Source organism: Mesoplodon densirostris, chromosome 3 (genome assembly GCF_025265405.1).
Source record: "Mesoplodon densirostris isolate mMesDen1 chromosome 3, mMesDen1 primary haplotype, whole genome shotgun sequence".
NCBI classification, from domain to species: domain Eukaryota; kingdom Metazoa; phylum Chordata; class Mammalia; order Artiodactyla; family Ziphiidae; genus Mesoplodon; species Mesoplodon densirostris.
In genome coordinates, this window is record NC_082663.1 from 47,321,031 (window position 1) to 47,333,963 (window position 12,933).

Consider the following 12,933-nt stretch of genomic DNA (forward strand, 5'->3'; position numbering starts at 1 on the left):
TAGAATGGCCAAAGTCTGTAACTCTGTTAACGCCAAATGCTGGTGAGGAGGTGGAGAAGCAAGAGGAACTCTCATTCATTGCTGGTGGGAATGCAAAATGGTTTGGCCACTTTGGAAGACAGTGTGGCAGTTTCTTACAAAACTAAACATACTTTTACCATGTGATCCAGTAACAGCACTACTTGGTAGTTATCCCCCAAACACTGAAAACTTATGTCCACACAAAAATCTGTACATATATGTTTATTGCAGCCTTATTCATAACTGCCAAAACTTGGAAGCACTAAGCTATCCTTCAGTAGCTGAGTGGATCAATAAACTGTGGTACATCCAGACAATGGAGTATTATTCAGCACTAAAAAGAAATGAGCTGTCAAGCCATGAAAAAACATGGAGGAAACTTAAATGTATATTACTAAGTGAAAGAAGCCAAACTGAAAAGGTTACATGCTGTATGATTCCAGCTATATGACTTCTGGAAAAGACAAAAACTATAGAGACAGTGTTAAAAAGATCAGTGGTTGCCAGTGGGGGAAGGGAGGGGAGGAAGGCATAACAGGTGGAACACAGAGGATTTTTAGGGCAGTGAGAATACTGTGTATGAAAGTATAATGGTGGATACACGTCATTATACATTTCTCCCAACCCAAGAGTGAGCCCTAATGTAAACTGTGGACTTTGGGTGATAATGATGTATCAGTGTAGGTTCATCAGTTGTAACAAATGTACCACTCTGGTGGGGGTGGGTTGATAATAGGGAGGCTATGCATGTATGGGGGTAGGGGGTACATGGGAAATCTCTTCCACTCAATTCTGCTATCAACCTAAAACTGCTCTAAAAAATAAAGTCTATTTAAAAAACAAAAAATAAAAACAAAAGACAAAAACCTGAACACATGTGGCTTCTTGGAAGTTCACAAAAATTTTACAAAGCCTAAAAAAGGTTAATTTGTGGAAACTTTTAGTTCTATTTCATCTGTATAAGTGCTGATGCAGACCACCTGGTGAATGATTTAGAGGTTTAACATAAAGAGTCTCCTTAAATTATACGGGGGAAAAAAACCCTGAAGTCAAAATTGCAAAAGGAAAAGCACTGAAGACTTTTCTCTCCAAAACTGCCAAGTAAGTCTGGTTTAACTGAAGTTGATGGCAAAGACAACAGAGCACACAACTGAATTTTAATCTTAATGATCTCTAAGCTATATGTGAAACATAAACATACATGTGAGAGTTCTTCAAGATGTTGGACATGAATCTGTTTTCATAATTCAAAAGAATGCTTTGCTTATGAATCTCTTTTAACAAGCTTTGGTGGGGGATTCTTTTCTTCCAGATGTTTGGTGTTGTACAGATGCAAACTCCATCTCTCTACATATGATTTAAAACACAGCTGGGGGGCGTGGGCTGAATTGGGAGATTGGTACTGACATATATACATTATTGATACTGTGCATAAAATAGATAACTAATGAGAACCTACTGTACAGCACAGGGAACTCTACTCAATGCTCTGCTGTGACCTAAATGAGAAAGAAATTCAAAAAAGAAGAAATATACATATACATATAGCTGATTCACTTTGCTGTACAGTATAAACTAACATGATATCGTAAAGCAACTATATGCCAATGAATATTAAAAGAAAAATCACAGGGCTTCCCTGGTAGCGCAGTGGTTGAGAGTCCACCTGCCGATGCAGGGGACATGGGTTTGTGCCCCGGTCCGGGAAGATCCCACATGCCACGGAGCAGCTGGGCCCCTGAGCCATGGCCGCTGAGCCTGCACGTCCGGAGCCTGTGCTCCACAGCGGGAGAGGCCACAACAGTAAGAGGCCCACATACCGCAAAAAAAAGAAAAAGAAAAACCACAGCTGTAAAGAGCATATTTATTTTACAAAATGGTAAGAGGGCAGAATTCAAACAGATGGTCTATAGGTTTGTAAAATGATGAGTACCTAAGTCTCATAAAGTCCTACAGATAGTATCTATTCATCTGAAGAAAGTTCTCTTACTACTTTTCAAACCTGAAAGAATTTTCTAGTCTTAAAACATTATTAAATAGGCCAATTAATAATTTTGGTAGAAAAGAAAGTCTCCTAAATCATAGACATGAAAAATTTTTTTTCAGATACATTTTCATTTAAAATCCCTGTTTAAGCAATTTATGGGAGGCAAGATAATTTAGTGGTTGAGAGGATGGTCTCTGGAGTCAGACTTGGATTTAAATCCCAGCTCTATCATTTACTAACTTAGACAAGTCATATTACCTCTCTATGCCTCAGTGCCTACCCCCTGGTGTTCTTACAAGGACAAAAATAAATGTTCCGCGTAAAGAACTTTTTGCAAAACTCCAAGCACATAATGAGCACTCGATAAACTAGCTATCATCAGCAGCAGGACCTTCTAGAATCTTGCTGATCTTTCATCCAACTTGTTTGATCACTTTTTTTCTAAGTCCTCTTCCAAGCCACCTTCCTCCTCAGCTATAGTTTCCCTGGATTTCTAGCAAAGATGGGGAAAACTATACATGCTTATCATCTCTTTCTGACACCTCACTAAAATGAAAGTAAGGGAATAAAAACACACAACTCCACAAAGGCATAGATAATGAGGGAGGAGAGAACATCAAAGGAGAAATTTCAACGATTTTTAGAAAGGAGAGAGTGGATGAGAAGTAGAAACTGCCTTAGCACAATTGAGAAGACGATTACAGAGAGCAAATTCCAAGGGAAAGTGAACCAACACGTTCTACCCAACCTAGAGATGCAGAGCTTAGAGGCAGCATACACTAAGGAAGGCAGGAGTTTAGTGAGAGGCTGAAAGTACATTAAAATTTTATGGAGACTTTGGATCCCAACTATTTCCCTCTCCTGTTGGAGAGTAAATCTTACCTTTTTTGGAGAAAATAAGCTAGAGAGACATCAAACTGAGGACATCAGGCACTGTGGCAAACAAGGTGACACCCAAGGTTGAAAAACAGATGCTTAACTGCAGAGTTCCCAGTAAGACATACAACCTCCTTATAAGCCATGTTCCCCAAACACTAGCAGTCAGGTATATGCCCTCAATTGCATATCTTCCAGGCAGAAATTGGAGAATCTTGTCATGATGACACATCAGAATTCCCAAAGAATAACCCAACTGAACAACCAATCATGCTATAGTGAAACTCTGCAGTTGACAAGCCCCATCCATGTTCAAAAGAACTTTGGTGGTATATTTGTTGTTGTCATCATCGTTGTTGTTTGGTTGTGTGTGCGTGTGTGCGTGTGTGTGGTGTGAGATCTTTAAATATGAATGGACAGCCTCTTGAGGAAATTATCCAGAATAAAGAAGAGAGACTAGTATAAGCAGACCACATCAACTGAATAAAGAAATCCACAGGAAACAGACAGAGGAAAACCTCTAAAGAACTATCATTTGTGTACAAAGATAATGCATTCCTGACATAAGAATAGATGCTGTTAAAAAGGCAACAGAGAGGACAAGAAAGTACTGAAATTGAAAAATAAAATGGCCAAAATGAACATTTTAATAGAAAGGTTGGAAGATAAATTTGGAGAAATTTCTATAAGGTATAACAAAACACCAAAGAGATGAAAAAGAAGAAGAAAAAAGTGAGGAGATTAAAGGATCTGATCTAGGAGGTCCAACATTCAACTAACGAATCCCAGGAAGAGAAAACAGAGAAAATGGAAAAGGTAAAATTATCGACGAACTAAGAAAAGAAAACAAATCCAGAATTAAAGGACCATTATGTCTGGAGTGAAAAGATCTAGTGTGCGCCCAGGACAGCAGATGAACACCCAGACCAAGACAATTGATCATGAAGTGTAGAGATATCAGGGATGAAGAGAAGTTCATAAAATTTTTTTACAAAGAAAAATAGGTTTTGAATAGACATTGGGATGTCACCAATGTTAGAAAACAATGGAAGGATGCTTGCAAAATGTTGAGAAAATATATTTGTAACTTACAATTCAATTACAGTTAAACCATGCCTGAGATGCCCGAGGGTTCAAATGAAGGACTGGTGGAACCCAAGTAGACACAAAAGATGCCCCAAGAGGGAATCTCAGAAGCTAGGTTTTATCCTCAACTTTGAAACTAAATGTAGAAACACAGGAATGAATGATGGGTACTCTTAGCACTTCTCTGAGACTCTGGAGTCCTGAGACAATTTCTTTTTTGCCAACATCATTGGGTCAGGGTCTCAAGAGGCTGAGCAAAGTGATGAACTCTGACCGACTTTGTGCTTCTGAAAAAGTGTACTATTAGTTTCATACAGCTGATACCTCTGAAAAGACGGGTCAGTGAGCAATATGCAGTAAACAATGAAAGCCCAATACTCATTCTGAAGTCAGTTTCACTTAGACTTTGTATATTACCAGCAAATTTTGCAAGTCATTAAAAAAATAAAAAAGAAGGACTTTTGCTAGTAACTAGTGACCCAGCATTCAACTCTCTTGTATGGCAAAAGTGGAGAAGTGACTGTTTATTTTTATGCTTATTAAGTTACAACGGAAACATTGTATTTACAATCCCATAATGTGGTGTTTTTAGATGCTAATTATTACCTAAAAAGGAATGGGACAATAAATAGACTAAGACAAAAACAAAAACCCTCCTTGGTATGCTAGTATTCTTTTACAAAGGATCCAGGTTATCACAGTAATTGATTCCCTCTTTTACACTAGGGGTATTACCATATTAAGCGGCTAAAGGATAAACTTAGGTAACAGTGGAGCTATAGTTCTTTCAGAAATGAGATAATTAAATAGCTATGTGTGCCAAGAAAACTGAACATATCTATTGTACCCTCTCATTATTTCTGGCCACCTACCAGCAGTCAGTAAACTTGGGTTACCACCTTCTTCTGATATCACTTCAAGTCTACTCTTGAGTTCTTCTGGTATTACCTCAGCTACCAGAAAAAAAAAAAATGAAGAAAATATTTTCTTCACTATGTATACAATATGCTCAACTGTTTATAACATTCAAGTTTTTCCCCCCTAATTTTCCATGCCATTTTTATAATTGGCTAAGACTGATAATAATAGGTTAATAAGTATGAAATCATTTTAATAATCATTCCTACTTAAAATAAGAAGAGTTTCCAAAAACCAAACCTGAAACAGAATCCAGTCCAAGCTGTCAAACAGGTTATGCCAGTGGTTCTCAACTCATTCCTGATGAGGAATGATTGCTTTTTATTTCCCTCAAATGTTCTTTATTCATTTCAAAAATGTTACTTAATTGTGTATTATGTACAAAGCACTGTGCTGGTTACTGCAGAGAAAAGTAAGAGGATAAAAACATCTAGTGTTTTCCTTCAAGATGGAGATAAGTGATCTGTGTGGGAGTCTGTTGTAGGGGCATCAAGTTGTGAACAAAGGTGGGCCCTAGCGATGGTTAACTTGATAATTAGTTTAATGTGGTTCGTTTGCCCTGCTCCCTTTGCTGTGGCAGTCCTTCTGAGCTATAAACAGACGTAACTGGCCTAGATTTCAGGCATGCAATAAGACTTCAGAATTTTCTAGTTATCTGTGATTGATCTGTCATGAAGTCCATACACAATGAGAAGCTGCTATCTCATGAAGAAATAGGCCTGTATCGCTTGTGAGCAATTGGTCGTTACGGATGCCCAGCATTCGGTTTTCCTTTCCTTAGAAAACAATACCCTGATTCCCTTCAGGGAACCTGCTCACTGTTAGGTGGGGTCACTGTGATTGGTTGTAGTGTCTACAATCTTATTGTATGGGACCTAATAGAGAGAGAAGCTCTTTTTTTTTGTTGGATGAAAAACCTGGAAAGATACAGCTCTAGGATTCTGACATTGGTGCTGTCCCCAGGTGTATGGAAACGGGATGAAGCCAAAAATGGAGAGTTCTGATAATAGGACCCATAGACTAACCCTCATAAACAAGTCTAATCCAAATGGTACCCATACTTTACCTAAAACCTCATGGAACCCCATTAAGTGGAGAGATGAAGTCATCAATATACAACATGTAGGAGAAATGCAGCCAGGACATTTTACTGAGTGTGAAAACAAGTGTGTAACAACTGCTTATGGGTGTGTGATATGTCGATGTTGCTTTTTAAATTGACTAGAGAGTATGCTCAAGGGAATGGAAGAAACAGAGTTGGCTATCAATGAGGGGAAATATTTCAGTAAATGTAAAACTTCAAAACAGATTTTTAAAAAAGAAATTTTCTCTCTCTGAAAGTGGATATGGAACTGGAAAATGATAAAGGTTGTGATTACCGACACACACAAGTCAACAAGCAAAACCAACCAAACAGGAAAACTTTAAGAGATGTGAAAAGGAAGCAACTCTTTTGATACCCCCAAAACACAACTTTACGAGACTGCCTGGGTTATGTCTTCTGACTGGTAGGTGATAACGTCATGTTGGTACTTTTATTTAAACCACAGCAACGTCTGTCTTCCTAAAAATCAATTGCGGTACTTTAGAAAAGTACAATATGAAGTATCAGACTAGCGCTGGGCTTAACAGAGCTTTAACAGATTTTCAAAGCACCTGCACACTAGATTTCACAAATATCCTATCCTTCCTAACACCTCTACTCTGAACATACATGAAAACAAATCACAACAAAGCACTGTCATTGAAGAACACTATTACCTGCAAATTATAATCTGAGAAAGAGAATCACTGAAGCAAAACTTAAAAAAAGAATCATATAATTATCTTAGGAGAGAATTTTTTTCTTACATATAAATTTTCTTCCCAATGAGTATGCACAAAAGCAACCTATGGGCACTCATGTTGTTTCTTTTTAGACTTTGCCTGCTTATTTTAAAGAATAGAGGAGAAGAATCTGCTTAAAAGCCAAATGCACTGATAAATGTTTACCCATAAAATCTTCCAGATGGGACTACTTTCAAGGAAGGTCAATTACAAGCCTCATGTCTCTCCTTTTAATGATATCCTTTAATGATCCCCTTCCTCTCCCAGAAAATTAAATCACAAAAGCAACTTAGTCTGAGAATGACCCAGTAATCCTCATAATCACATTGCAATGACAGACAAGGAGATCAAAGCACAGGTGTACTGAAAACTAGAGGTTTCCATTCTATTAAAATGGGAACTTGCTACAAACTAAGATCAAAAGTACTTTTAGCTCCCCAAATCCCAACAACTTCCAATATTTTAAAAATTCTGTAGTTTCCTTGATTAATAAACTTCCCTTGATTTTTTCCCTCCCAGTTTGTACCAATACTTTACATATTGCAGCTGTGTTTTCATAAATTCATTCATTAATTAATTTTAGATATTTGGTGAATTATGTTGCACCTCATAGCACCAAAAACTTCCAGGTTTATTATAAGCTATTGTCTCCAAAATTGCAAAGAGAGAACCTACTGATGTAAAATTATATAAAGGTAACCTGATACCAATACATTAGTTAGAAACTGAATTAGGTGGCTAGTAGTGGCTTCAATGAGAGAGGTTTATTTTTGTCTCATCTGAAGAAAATCCAGAGGTAGGCCAAGGCTGAATGATGACACTATTTTCATCAGAGAACCAGGCTCCTATGTTCTTTCTGCTCCACCATCCTTAAGATATGCCTTGTATTCTTAAGACCATTCAGGTTGCAAGATGACCACTGGTGCTCCAGTCGTCACATGAACTATCCCAAGTCAATACTACAGGAAGAGGAGCAAGGGTAAAAGGGAGTGCTTCTGGGCAGGAGCTCCCTTTGCTTACATTTCATTAGCTACACCTATTTCTAAGAGAGGCTAAGAAATATTGTCTTTAGGCTTGGCAGATGCCACCCAATATAATTAAGATTCACTTTGTAACCATCATTATACTGGTCACCAACTGAACAAATCTGTTGAGGATACTTAGTCATCATTAGCAGTCTCTGCCATACCACAGAATCACTGATTTCTCAATATTGGGTGGAATTTGGTCTGATCCCTTGCTTACAGAGAAACTGAGAACAGAAAGATTAAAAAGTTTTCCCCAAACTACAGAACCAGTTAGCCAAAGAACTAGGAGCAGAATTCACCCACTTGATCTATCACTAAAGATCTTGTCCTTTGCCAACAATGCAAACTCCAAGGAGGTTAGCGCAGGAACTTCAGCTAACCAGCATGAATAATAACACATCTTAATTCCCGGGCCAACCTGGTGACTCACACTGCAGGCTTTACAGTTATAACTGCTCACAAGCTGTAACATCCACCCTCTTTGGTTATAAAGTGAGAATCACCATATTTACCACATCATATACGTGTTTATATTGTCACTAAATTACCAAGAAAATGAGAGCTATGGCTTATAACGTGACAGTTATGTTTGTAGGAAAGCAGAATGTTCCACATTCACAGGCAAAAATTGGTACTTGAACTTTATGAGTGGACTCCAGATCTTTTATGGTGGTGGCTTTTTAAGCACACACACAAACACATTATTATGGTGTCTCCTGAAATTGACATTCTCAAAATAGTGTCCACCATTATACAAAGGAGGTTTGAATGTTTTGAAGCCTTTTTTCTTTTAAGCTATTTCTTCTAATCCTCTTATCTCTTCCTCCACTACAGTCATCAATCACTTCCTCACACTCTCCTCCCAGCAGCATTCTCAACCAAATATAACCACGATGGTAAGTCATTACTGTATACTTTCTTCAGTGCTTTGAACTACATAGGCTCCTGCTCTCATGCTTTACTTGTTTTATGGCTTAAGCATGTTGAGCGCAGGGTCTATACCATCTTTATTGTCCATAACACTCAGCATATGGTACAGATTCCAATTTTCTTTCACAATGTCATGCTTAGCACGTTCTAATGCTCTCCCAAACTGGTCTCCCTCCCTGTTTCCAGGGGCTTCACTGATCCTTTTTTCTCGGCCTCATTCACCACCTGTTCCACCTAGGTCACTTAAGTGATTTCTCAAAAATATAGAACACAGCAAGCTATACTTATATTTGGTGGTGCACCACTCTCTGTAAATATAAGTTAAAAAATTTAGAAGGTGGCCTCCACCTGCATTCATACCTAATCTTATTCCTTTCCATTCCATGTGTTTGTACCCTATATACTACTAGATACTCAGAAATAATCATCTCTTTTTTCACATGTCTGTGACTTTATAATGCTGTTCCCTGTCTGAAATGCCCTTCTTTCTTTTATTTATGGAGAGGTTCCAAACGGCCTCTAAAGTGTAAGTCAATTACTATCTACAGTATGCATATCCAGCCTTTTCTAGAAGACAGGGAAACTTGAACAGCAAACTTGAGTATATCTTTGCAAGCACTTCCAGTATTACAGCTATTCTATTGAGTTTGGAAAACCCTCTGAGTGTAGAGGTTGTGTTCTTTCATCTCGCTGTGGGTCCCAGTTTTGACACACAGGAGATACTCAATAGTCTGCTAAATGAATAACTGTCAGTTTCCCTAACTAGCCTTGAATACTCTTCTTTCGAGTCTACCTGCTTGTCATAATAGATCTTGTCTCACTTGATTCTATATCCACAGAGGCTGGCATAATACTTAGATGTAAATATTGTCACATCTCTTTTGTTCTTCCAGTTATTACTGGAGCCTTTCAGTAGGAAATCCAGTCTCACCCTCCTTGAAAACTCCCCCTTCTTGGTTATTCAGTCTAAAGTAGAGCCTTGCTTCTAAACTTCAGGTGGAGAGAGGCTGACAATTAGCATGAAGGCTTCTGCCATCGCCATGTGGTATCACAGTTGAACACTGGTCCTGTGAAGTTCTATGGCCTGCTGGTTCAGGACTCCCCTGGCTTCTAGGATGGACCAGCCTCAAACACCAAGACTGTAGTTCTTTGATCACTCTCACTTATTTAGACAAAAATCAGCCCTCATCATCAACCTTAGGTCATTGCCTAGAGCAGGCAGCTCAGGCTTCCCCTTCATCCTGATGTGTTAACCCCTTCAAGGCCTGTTGTATCAACATTCTCTCCTGACCACAGACCGCATGATGCCACCTTGATCCATTTAATGTGTTTCCCTTACTTCTCATTTCAGAGAGAAAGTTGAGGGTTCAGTCTCTTTTTCTCCTAGTACACTCCCAAATTCTTAGGTAAATTGGTCTACTCTCTCTTTAAATATTGCCAAGGAGAGGGGCAGGTTTTAATGAAAAGGGGGAGCTCTTTTCACACTCTTTCTCTGAAGAAAGAGAGGACTGGCCTAATATTTACATAACTAAGGGACTTCACTTAGTGATGTTTTTCAAAAACTAATAAATAAATGAACCCCCAAGAGGTTTCCAATAATAGACTGAGAAGTGCAAGCATAGAGTCAGAATTTCTGCCTCTCAAGTCATCCTCTTACATATGCATGAAGAGGCTTACTGAAGTTAACAGTCATTTTTTCCATGTCCTTTTTTCGTAGGACCAGTCATTTATGACCATAAAGACAAGGTAGGATTAGGAAAGTTGATCAACCCTTGGCCTAATTGTCCTTTCCTGTGTGGCCAAGGAGACAGTGAGTCTGATAATCAACCATTTAAAAACGGTGCATGGCCCTACCAATCTAGTAAGGCAAAAAGAGATTCATTCCATAGTGAAGATCTGGCATCCCAGGGTCGGACTGGAGCAGCAGAGGACAAATACAATAACAATAAATTTCAATTAGATGACAAAGTCAGCCATAGATCACTGTGCCAGCAGTGTCTTTTCTACTAAGGACTGGGAAAGGTGGCTATACGGAAAAAGAATTTTTTAAAAAAATTTGATATATGCATATGTATAACTGATTCACTTTGTTGAACACCTGAAACTAACACAACAGTGTAAACCAACTATACTCCAATAAAAATTAAAAAAAAAAAGAACTGGGAAAGGTAAGCTTAAAATTCATCTTGTGTTTGTTCAAAGAGGATACATAGTCCTTTCCTCAAATGTATCCACCCAGTTGAGCTTTATATAACATAATCCAGGGAGATTACCCCAAATTGAGTCTTAATTTACTGAATTGCAGTGACCCTAAAAAAAGTGCATTCATTTTTTTTTTTTTTGCAATTTTAATGTCTCTAAACTCCAGGTGTGTTTTACAATCAATGGCATTTTGGATTTGACAAATTAAAGTAATCAAATATTTTCACTTAAGTGAAATACTTTAAAAAGGTAACAATGACAACCTAAAATTGTCCAAACACCCAGGTTCCAACCCCAGCATTAGGATGTGACTGTCTTAGCATAGCAGAGACACAGACAAGAGCAGTAGGTGAAGATGAATTAGAGCGAAGTATCAGGTTGGCCAAAAAGTTTGTTTGTGTTTTCCATAACACCTTGTGGAAAAACCCAAATGAACTTTTTGGCCAACCCAATAGTTCTCAAAGGGAGTTCCCCATCTAGCAGCCCATCAGCATCCGCATCACTTGAGAACTTGTTAGAAATGCCAAATTCTCAGGTCTGACCTCAGAAGTATTGAATCATAATCCTTGGGGTATAAAGCCCCGCAATCTGTGTTTTAATAAAATCTCTGGGCATGAGTTTGAGAACCAGTCCTATAATAGTAAAGGAGGCACTTGGTCAGTGTGTATTTGGCATATCTGAGTCGGGGTGGGGGCAGGGTCCTAACATTTCAACCCACTGGCAAGGCTCCCATAAGGAGAGGAAGATTTTAAGACCCACTACAGGGAGGTACTTCTTTCAAGTCCATCAGTTTCTGGGTTCTGACTCCCTATGCATGAAAGCAGCTTCTGATTAGGAGTTTGCTTCCCAGGTGGATGAATTACAAGGAGAGAATTAACTGATCAGGCTAATATAGTATCCTATCTACTCAGCAATATATTTCTCACTGTAAATTACTTAATTAGTGTCCTTGTTTTTGCATGAAGTTCTTGAGTTCTGAATATCAGTAAGAGCACTCAATCTAAGTGGGTTTTTAGAAAATAAAAATTCTGAACCTGGGAAACTAAAGGTCAGTCCTGAAATTTATGTATATTGTGAAGACACTACCCAGAAGGGCCCACTATGTATCCAAGCTATTTAAATGGACTATTTTACCAGGTCAAGAGAAGTGGAGAATTAAGGGCAGCTGGGTCAAGACTGCAAACTGGCAGTCTTCCGGCCAGATGTGGTCCACAGATGTGGTTTGGGCCACACACATTGTTTAAAAATTGGGAAATTTCACATAAAATTCTGGAATTCTTCCTGTCTTAAAAAAGCTAAAGATTTGACATTAGGGAACCCACATCCTGGCCCTTCAACAAGAGCCTGGAGCTGAACAGAAGTTGCTTCCTTTAGATGGGCTATTCCCTCTAGTTTGCCATAGTCCCTACCACTCCTTCTTGTCTGATAGCTGCCCAACTCGTCCTTTTACATTACCCGCTCGACCCTTCATGCATTTAAGTTTGAGGACCACTGATCCGTATAAATAGTTTTCATGAAATAAATAATTGAGATGATTTGAAAAAAAATTCACTCAGAAAATTAACTTTATTTTGTAACTTCATAGCTATTTGTGTAAATATGTGGACAAGGGTATAGATGTTATTTTAAAAACAGACAACATATCGAGGGCAAAGGTTGTCCTGACAGAGGAGAAAGACTACTGGACTGTGCCTCTAATATCTAGATGTGCTTCTGCCACTTAACTAAGTGTAAAGTTATGTGTTTCTGCCACTTAACTAAGTGTAAAGTTATCCCTGAGCCTCAGTTGATATACCTGTTGTATGGGAATGACTATATCTATCACATATAGGGTTTATTGTGATGATTAAATTAGATAATTGTATGTTCAAATTCATGACATACCAAAGACCCTCAAAAACCTTTGCTGAATTAAAATTTGGATGTGTTTCATTACCTGTGTTTTACTTTAGAAATTACACCTAACACAGATAAACTTTTGGGGAAAATTCAAAATTAACCCTTCAAAAGCCTTACTCTGCAATGAGATAAAGGGATAAACATTACTGACTATAAACT

General features: G+C 38.3%; 1 protein-coding gene across 3 annotated transcripts in view; it reads right to left on the reverse strand.

Annotated features, from left to right (window-relative positions):
* Positions 1-12,933, reverse strand: part of PDE4D (phosphodiesterase 4D) — a 578,516-nt gene that overhangs the window by 103,172 nt on the left and 462,411 nt on the right. The window contains exon 1 of one of the 3 annotated variants that reach the window (XM_060092916.1): positions 4,843-4,906. The exons of the other annotated variants lie outside the window; for them this stretch is intronic. The gene's annotated coding sequence lies outside the window, so the exon portion shown is untranslated. Of the gene's footprint in view, positions 1-4,842; positions 4,907-12,933 lie in introns of those variants that run through there. 3 annotated transcript variants of the gene reach the window in all.